Source organism: Monodon monoceros, unplaced genomic scaffold, assembly GCF_005190385.1.
Source record: "Monodon monoceros isolate NGI ecotype Baffin Bay Population unplaced genomic scaffold, NGI_Narwhal_1 Super_Scaffold_19, whole genome shotgun sequence".
In the NCBI taxonomy this organism is placed as follows: domain Eukaryota; kingdom Metazoa; phylum Chordata; class Mammalia; order Artiodactyla; family Monodontidae; genus Monodon; species Monodon monoceros.
Genome location: NW_021703775.1, coordinates 44,449,532 through 44,458,250, shown reverse-complemented (window position 1 = coordinate 44,458,250; position 8,719 = coordinate 44,449,532). Strand labels below are relative to the sequence as shown.

Here is an 8,719-nt window from a genome sequence, read left to right as displayed (position 1 = left end):
GTGGGAATCTGGGGTAAAGGGTAGGGTCCTCTGCAGACAGAGAAGCGGAGGGGCTCTGGCACTAAGGAAGCCTGAGGGTCCCAGCCTCTAGGGGCTTACCCAGGGCCAGCTCCACCCTCCCACAGAGGCTCAGATCAAGGGGCCAGGAGCTGAATCTCCCTCAGCCCCCTCTGGTTTTTCCAGGAGCCTGAGTTCTAAGCTCCAGGGGTCTGGGATGGCAGGGGAAACTGAGGCCAGAGAGAGCCCATGCACCCTGCCACCACTTCTCACTGTGGCGTGATCTTGGCAGCCTCAGCCTGAATAAGGGCAATGAGGTCCCTGTAGATGGGGAAGATGAATTACAGGCTGGCAATCTCCACCATGGAGCTGTTGCTAAGGCGCCATTTGGAACCACACAGCACAGGCCATCCATTGAGTAGATGGGCCACTGGGCCTCAATAGCAATGAAGAAATCACCGTTGTTTTTCAGCTCGATGACACCTTGCTTCTGGGAGATCTTCCAGGCCGGACCCTCCAGAGGCAGGTCCGCGTCAATTTGGTTATCCTCATTTGCTCTGCCTAGGGTGATCTTTCTCAAGTGCATCGCACCATGCGGCCCCGCAGCACTGCCAGGGTCTGATTGTCAAAGTCCAGAGAGTTCATGCCTTTGATGCTATCTACTAGCACCAGCCACTTATGCAGTTCCTGTTCCAGCTGCCGAATCTCTTGTTTCTGGCGTCTGTCAACCACTGTCAGCTCATGTTCTAGGACTTCATCTCATATGTCACTGAGCTTACTGTCATCAATCAAGTCCTCTGCGATGGAGAAGTTCAGCACTTGGTCCCCCTTGGGCAGCGGCTGTCTGGTCCTCCAACAGGTAATATGGCTTCATGAGCTGCCACTGGGCTTGCAGAGCCTTGGCAGTACAGGCCAGGTAGAAGGCATCAGGGTGTCTGTGCAGCAGGTCCTGGAAGGTCTCCAAGGTCGGCTGACTGGTCGATCCCACTTTGCTCAGCAGCTGCTCTTCAGCCTTGCTAAACAGGGCCTTGCTCTGGGTGGCAGCAATGGCCTCTGGGTGCAGCTGTCTCATGGCCTGGCAGGCCAGCTTGGAGATGACAGGATCGGAGAGCAGGGTGTACCAGTGCTCCTGGACTTCCCGCAGGGTGAAGCGGCAGCTGAACTTCACAACCAGGTAGACAGATGTCAGGTCATTGGTCTGCAATTTGGCATTGATGAGCAGGAGGTCATCTGCAGGCTTCCAGCGACCCAGATCCTTGGTCATCTGGAGTGGCTGTTTGCTCTTCTTCACATGCTTGGTGAGTCCAGGGGCTGGGGATGGGCTGGGTGGCACAGGGGTGCTGGGGGCTTTAGACACCTTCTTCTCACTGGAGGAGGGTTCACTCCCCAAACAGCACCCTGGTTCCACCCCACTGGCCCCCTTCGCCCGGGTAGAGGACTTAGCCAGGCTGCTCTCCACCAGCTCACCATCAAACTTCTTTCTCTTGATGAACCTGGAGGAGCTTCTCCATTTAGGGATGGTGCCCAAAGCCTGTGAGGAGGCCCGCTTCTGCCCTGCCAGTGACTCCTCATCCTCTGAGCGGCTGGAAGGCCTGATGCCATCAAGGATGACTCTAGCAGCACCTGAGAATCTTCCATGCTGGGCAGTTCTCCCTGTGCCACGTGTCATGTCATGCAGCACTTGGTGCCCAGGTCAGACTGGTGATGCCAACACATCGGGCTCTGGGCATAACTGCTCCCTCTGCCATCAAAATGCAGCCATGCCAAAGACTGGAAGCTCAACAGCAAGTCAATCAATTGTGGCCTCTGCCAAGAGGTACGTGGGTGGTGCTGGCCCAGGGGGAGGTGGCAATGCCCAGCCAGGCACAGGGTGGAATCAGCAAATGCTTGGCACTCGAGCGTTTGGGGAGCTCGCCAGCCTCATACTACCTTTGTCCATCCTCTTACAGTCTATCCCATCTAAGCCCAACAAAGCACAGCAGAGCCCATCAGAGTCACTGGATCTTCAGACCAATGAGTGAGAAATAAATGTTTCTAGCCACTGCGATTTGGGGAGTTATTTGTTACACAGCATTATTACAGCAAAACTAACAACAACAACAAAAAACCTTATGGTAGGACATCTCTTCCTAAATACGGATCAAGCTGAAAACAGATCTCCCACTGGGAAGTATCATGATGAAAATATGCCAATAAAGCTACAACATTAAAACTACTGGAAGTGGTAATTTTAGAATAATGTTTAATAACTTCCTACCTAAACAGTTTTACTCCAAATCCTATTTTCATTCACCTACAGGATACAGGTTAGCAGACAGGAGATTTATAGAGCCAATAATCTCATCACATGAGACACCAAAAAAAAAAGTCAACTAATTGTCTACCAGCACTCTGATAAACTATGGAAGAAAACATCAAGGGGCTAGAAGTATCCAAAATTAAATGTCAGGCACAGAAATTAAACTGCTATGGCCACATACAGGGGCATAGCAGTTTACTTACATTTTAGTGCTCTCTTAATCCATCAGTTTTTGGATATTGGCTACTTTTTCATTGCCCACTATCTATTTCATATTCTTGATTTCTTTGGGGAGAATTACCTCCCCCCACTGTATCAGAGGTCTTATATTCCCTTAACCAAGCTAGACAAATCAGATATTTCTTTTTTAGAAAATAGGGAGGGGAGAAGAGTGGAAGATCATCTCCAGGGAAGAAAGGAGCAGCCCTGTGTCAGCTTCACTGACCAAATTGTGTTACTGACAAGACCCAGAAATGAAAGCAACATGGAAAATGATCAGCCCATGGAAAGATAAGACAGGTACTACTCCTGTTGAGAAGGTACAATTATACAAACTCTCCTTCCAGAAAAAGAAGTAAATGAATGTATGCAAACAGTATGCAGTCATTGGTGCTTTAGAAAATAAGCTTTTAAATACAGATTATGTTGGTCAGCTCATCATTTGAACAGAATTAAGCGTTGCCTCCTGGACTTCACACCACATACAAGTCTTTTCCTAGGACCATGCAATGGCCACCTCAGATGGGGTCCTGGACATCCACTTGACTTCCCAGTGTGCAAAGTTACACTTCCAGGAAGTCCATGAGCCAACCAGACCTTCTGAGAATCCAAGAGGGAAACTTGTAAGGTCTGACCCACAACTGGGTTGCATCATTTTACAACTCTTCAATAAAAAATTTCACATTAAACTGAGTTTTCCATATATTTTAATGTATCCTTAAATCATTTTTTAAAAATTATGTCATTCTGAAAATTGCATTTTCTCTACAACAACTTAATTTCAAGTTCTAGTGAATCCAGCATATTCGTTCTCTTCATTTTATCAACTCAGGTAATTTCTCTGTTCTAATCCTAATTTCTCTGAATTATAGAGATCATTTTAAAAAAGCACTTTAAGAAACCAAGACTGACCTACCACTTATAACCACCTTGAGTATACAGGAGAGATCATTATGCCCACCTAAACCATATCACAGCCTGCCTGATTTTTCAGACACACTGACGTCCCTCCAAACCAGCTCTCTTGTCATCAATCTCCAGCTGCACAAACATTGCGAGTGCATCCTTCATTTTCTCAACGAATTTATCAGCAGCCCCATTAATATTCTGAATTATCCTCTCTGGAAGACAAATTGCTTTGCTATTTGTCTTCTTTAAACATTTTCTAGTCACAAAATGTGGCCTCAAGTTTCCTGCTATCAAGTTAGTATATAATCTTTTTTTCACTCTCCCACCAGAACTGGGTCCTCCTGCATTTCCAAGGCTAGTGATCACATGAGAGCTGGGCCTTTAGGTCCCTATGAGCCTACTTGTTCTTTCAACAAGTATTTTTGGAGCTCCTACTATGTGCCAGGCAATCTCAGTGATTCCAGAGATGCAAAGTAAACAAGAGTCCCTGACCTCCTGAAGCTGGTCATTTTAGTGGATGGAGACCAACATTAAACAAACCATTCGGTTAAACTTAGAGTATGGCATACGGGGATATGTGCTTTAGGAAAAAAAATGATGTAAGGCAGGGGGATGGAGAATGCTGAGCATGGGAGAGATTGCAGTTTTGAATGGAGCAGTCATTGAAGGCTTCACTGAGAAGGTGACATTTCAGCCAAGTTCTGAAAAGGATGAGGCAACGACCCACAGAGTTAGATGGGGAAAGAATTTTTTAGACAATGAGTGCAAAATGTGCTAAGGCCCTGGAGTACGAGTAGGTTATGTTGCCCCCCAGTGGATTTGCTAGTACCATTTTGTCCTTTTCGTTCTGTACCTGCCTCTGTTTAAAACCAGCTCAGAGAAGGGAATCTCATGGCACACCCTTTCCCCGGGTCCATCTCTTCCCACAGGTGATCCCATCCTCTCAAAGCTGCGTAATCCCAATTCTGCATATCGAGTACAGATCCCTCTTTTGAGGTACACATCTGTACTGTTGAGAGCCTACCTGCTTCTCTTCCTGTCCCCACCATCCCAGTCACCCAATCTGGAAACCTTTGCTACATCTCAGGCTCCCTCCACTTCCTTCCATTCCACACCCAGTCTGTTGCACAGCAAGACATTCCCCCTCTTATATACATGGTGCTTCTTGATCCTGAGCACAGACATGAGTCTCACTCTTAGGATCTTAGCACATGCTGATGACCTCACTGTGTTTGTCGGCTGCCAGGGAACAGCACGCGCACACACACACACACACACACCACCACAATTCACAGCTCAGTAAAAACACTTCAAGTCTTTAATAATAAAGTTTATATTTTCATAGAGTCTTATCTTCCTGAGATTTTATGAGCTACATTACCAATAATTTACGCTATAAAATTTAAGAAAACCTCAGCCATTCACAGACTTTTAACAATACATTTAGACTCCCAGCCCTGTTAAATAAAAAAACTCAAGTTACATAAATCTTACATAACCAGTAAGGGAAGATGCATATTTCCAATATCAATAACCTAATCATAAGAGCTGTAACTCATCAGACCCCCTCAGTGAAAGCAAAACATTTCAGAGCACCTCTCTCTTGATGTTAACAGAGACCTACTGAGAGAAGCAAGTAAGTGTTTTTTTGGACTTTTTACCCTTGATGGAAAGAACCCAAAGAAAATGGGTGAAGAAGTTTCAAGCCCCTTTATCAGCGTTCCCTCTAAACCAGTTTGAGTAGTGGGCATTCTCACCATTACAGATAATGTTTAAAAAAAAAAAAAAACAGGCCCAAAATAGAGTTCTTTATGCCAAGACCCACATCACCAAACCAAGACTGAATTACATTTACAGCTCTCATAAATAGAATCTTAAGCCAGTCAACCAGGAATCACCTGATCAACAGTTAGGTAGTCTGCCTGATAGACTCCTGTCATCCCCTAAAGGAAAGTAACCTTGCAATAACCAACCTTTTTTTTTGCCTAGTGTAACTTCCTCATTCCCATTCCTTTCTGGCTATAAAAGTCATTCATTTTGTAAAGCTATTCAGAGCTCCTTTGTATCTGCCTGATTCAAATCCATTCTTGCTCAAATAGAGTCTTAAAACTTTTAATATGCCTCAGTTTATCTTTTAACAACAGTCGTCTACCTACCAATACAGGTAATCAGCAGACACATAGACCTTGATCAGACTGACCTGGGTCCAAATTCTATCTGATATGTTTACTAATTTTAGGGTAAGAAATTTCCCCCAATGATCCTACCCCAGATGGGATATATGATTTATAAACATTTTGACAAAAAACTGGAACTTGTTTCAAAATCCGATGTTGTATTAACAATAAGAGTTCCACTTTGATTTTTATGTAGCCCTTTATATCCTTTAAAGCACTGACCTGTACGTGGTCTTATTTCATCTTCATAAACACTCCATGAAACATAAAAGGCAAATAGCAGGGCCATAGAATATGAGAAATATGGAGTTAATTGAGAATTAGCTTACAAGAAATATGAAGGCCCCTTACCTAGACATTCTCAAAAGTCATAAATGATCTCACTTTACAGATAAAACTACCAAGATTCAGGAAAGTTAAGAGGTGTACCAACCCACTTCACACAGTCACAGTGTGTTATTATAATCTGCTCAGCCAATGAAGAAACTGGAGCATGAAAAGGTAGATAGCCTGACTTAATGGCCAAGGCAGGCATAAGGTCCTTAACTCTAAGGCTTGAACTTTTTCCACTCCTACATGTTCCTTTTAAGTCAAAGTTTGAACTGCACATCTGAGAGCTGCAAGAGTGGCCCAAAACTCCTCTTGGCTGTCATGAAATTCAACTTCCTTCTACAAAGCAGTACTTATGAAAGTCTTATTTTAAAACATCACCCAGCTGCATATGAAAATCTTCCCAACAGGGACGAGATGGCACATCTGCCTTCCTTTTGCTTAACAGAAAACTGCAGAGCTGCTCTCTGCTTGGATAAATGCTATTGGGGTTTTCTTGATTTCTGAATGGTAATTAGTATCGCTCTCTTGAGCACTCTCTCTCTTGGTATTGTCATTGTCTTCTTGCCCAGAATTTTATGTGTAATAGTCTGTTCCACTATTGGCTTTTCTGAAACCAATCTTCCTCGTCTTTTGTAATTATGTAAAGCTGTTCTCTTTGCAGGCCACACACTGTAGATATCTAAAACCTGGAGAGAAAACACCCTAATTGTAATTATAATGGATTTCAAATTCCTATTATTCATGTTGGAGAGAAAACATGCAGTGAGGTTTCATTACCCATTTCTTTTAAAACTTGGAAAAAAATAGTACTTGAACTTATTTTTGTTAAAGCAGGAAGACTTTAATTTAAAAAAAAATCCTTAATCACTTCTTCAGAATTTTAAAAATGCATTCTATTTTTATGTCTACCTACTCTAGTTTAAGAAAATTGAGGTCTTTTAGTTGGACCACACAAATACAAGTAAAACCAACCTTAGCAATACCAAAACTCAACCAATTGACCTCATTCCCAGAGGACAGACCAAACTTCAAAAGCAGCAATTATTTTGAGATTCTGAACCCCAGTAGTAGTGAAGCTACTAACTGTTGATTATTATGCAGGTCTTGCACTAATCTAATTAAGTAAAATGGAAATACAATTTCAAGCTTTGTTGTACACATTTGTATATGACACAAGTAGTCAAAAGTCTGTCTGAAGTTAAATGAAGCACATGTACAGGCCCTTTATCAATCAGAATTTGGCTTTTCCACTCAGTTCCATTTTGAAATATTTCACTCTCAACATCTACAAACCACTCACAGCCCAAATGCCATTGCTAATAGCTGCTTGTTTTAGTGTTGCCATCTCTCTTAGTGAGCATTAGTAGCAAGGACTGGGCACAATTCAAGCTTGTATTTCTGAGGAAAGGATCCTCTGGGAATTTCTTAGTAAAGGGAGAAGCAAACAAATGCTACACTTACTGCCAAGTCAGTTCCTCTTAGACTTTGGGAGGATGTGGCAGTAGGAGATTTTTTTAAAAATACTCAAAACTTAGGTACCAAAAAGGAATTCTATTCTGGGTGAAACTCTTGAAAAAAGTTTTTTTTTCTTTGAAAAGAAGAGGGCGCATGAAAATGGAACACCAACAGGAAGATGATAGAGCCAGCCTCAGATACCCTTGTCCCTTGGAAATTCTCACAGAAGAATTGTCAGTTGTCAACTATTCTAGGTCACTGAAAGAGCCAATGTAGTCAGCACCCTGTTATACCCCAATGTGAGCACAAGTGTAACAGGTGTGGAGGGCAAAGCTGAGCCCTTGCCACAGCACCAGGTTTTCTCAAAGCCCTGGGGAATGACTCAGTGTTCCATCTATTCAGCTCAATTCAATGTTTACAATGCTCTGGTTAAAGAGCATTTGTCTAGAACAGAGGGACAAAAGGTTCCACTCATCTTCTATCTGTACTTTCTGATTTACCCATGGCATCTAACAAAAGGAAAATAAAGTATAAGAGTGAATTAAATGTGTAAGGAGAGAGAATAATGGAAGCAGATGCAATAAACAGCAAGCATTTATAAAGAGCCATCGTGATAAGAAAAATTGATTTATACTAGGAAAGACTATCAAATGAAGGACTGGAGATTCACAATAGCATTTGAGGTTATGCATTCAACACAGTACTTCAAAAGGAAATGTATTAATTCAGAGGAACTTTGGAATAAGAGCCACTAGAATAGCTTAGTGGACATTTGACTATGTTCTCTGCACTGTTCAAGGAATTTGGTTTACAATTGAATAAGGCATGATCTTTTTGCCCTTGAGTCATTCATAGCTAGTGGACCAGAATAGTCCAGGAAACTAGAGACTGGAAGAGCCCCTTTGCCTTGGAATCAAAATCTACATTGCTAACATTGCCAAAAGCTCACAAGTTCTCCTGCAAAGTATCTTTCTTACCTTCTCTCTGGCTTATAAACTATGCTAACTTGCAAAAGTCAGTTGGTGAAATACCACATCACTCGTTACCACAGATAAGCTTGAGGCTTAGGCATTTTAATACTACTGACTTTAAATTTCTGGACACAATGGTTCAAGTTTCTAGCAAATATTTTTAAACTACAGAAGTAGTTTTTGTTTTAATCCAAACTGATTCCATCCTTCATTTAAAAATATTTGTATCTTTCTCAGATATTTCTCTCCCTGTCTATAAACTAAGAATAATATAATAATACCTGCCTTACTTACCCATAAGGTTTTGAGAGGCTCAAATAACTAAAATTTGTGAAAGATATTTATAAAGTGCCACGTTA

The 8,719-nt window shown here is 42.4% G+C and overlaps 1 pseudogene; it reads right to left on the bottom strand.

Moving 5' to 3' along the window:
- Positions 1-266: 266 nt before the first annotated feature.
- On the bottom strand, positions 267-1,666 carry LOC114901071 (annotated as a pseudogene).
- Between the last annotated feature and the right edge of the window lie 7,053 nt (positions 1,667-8,719).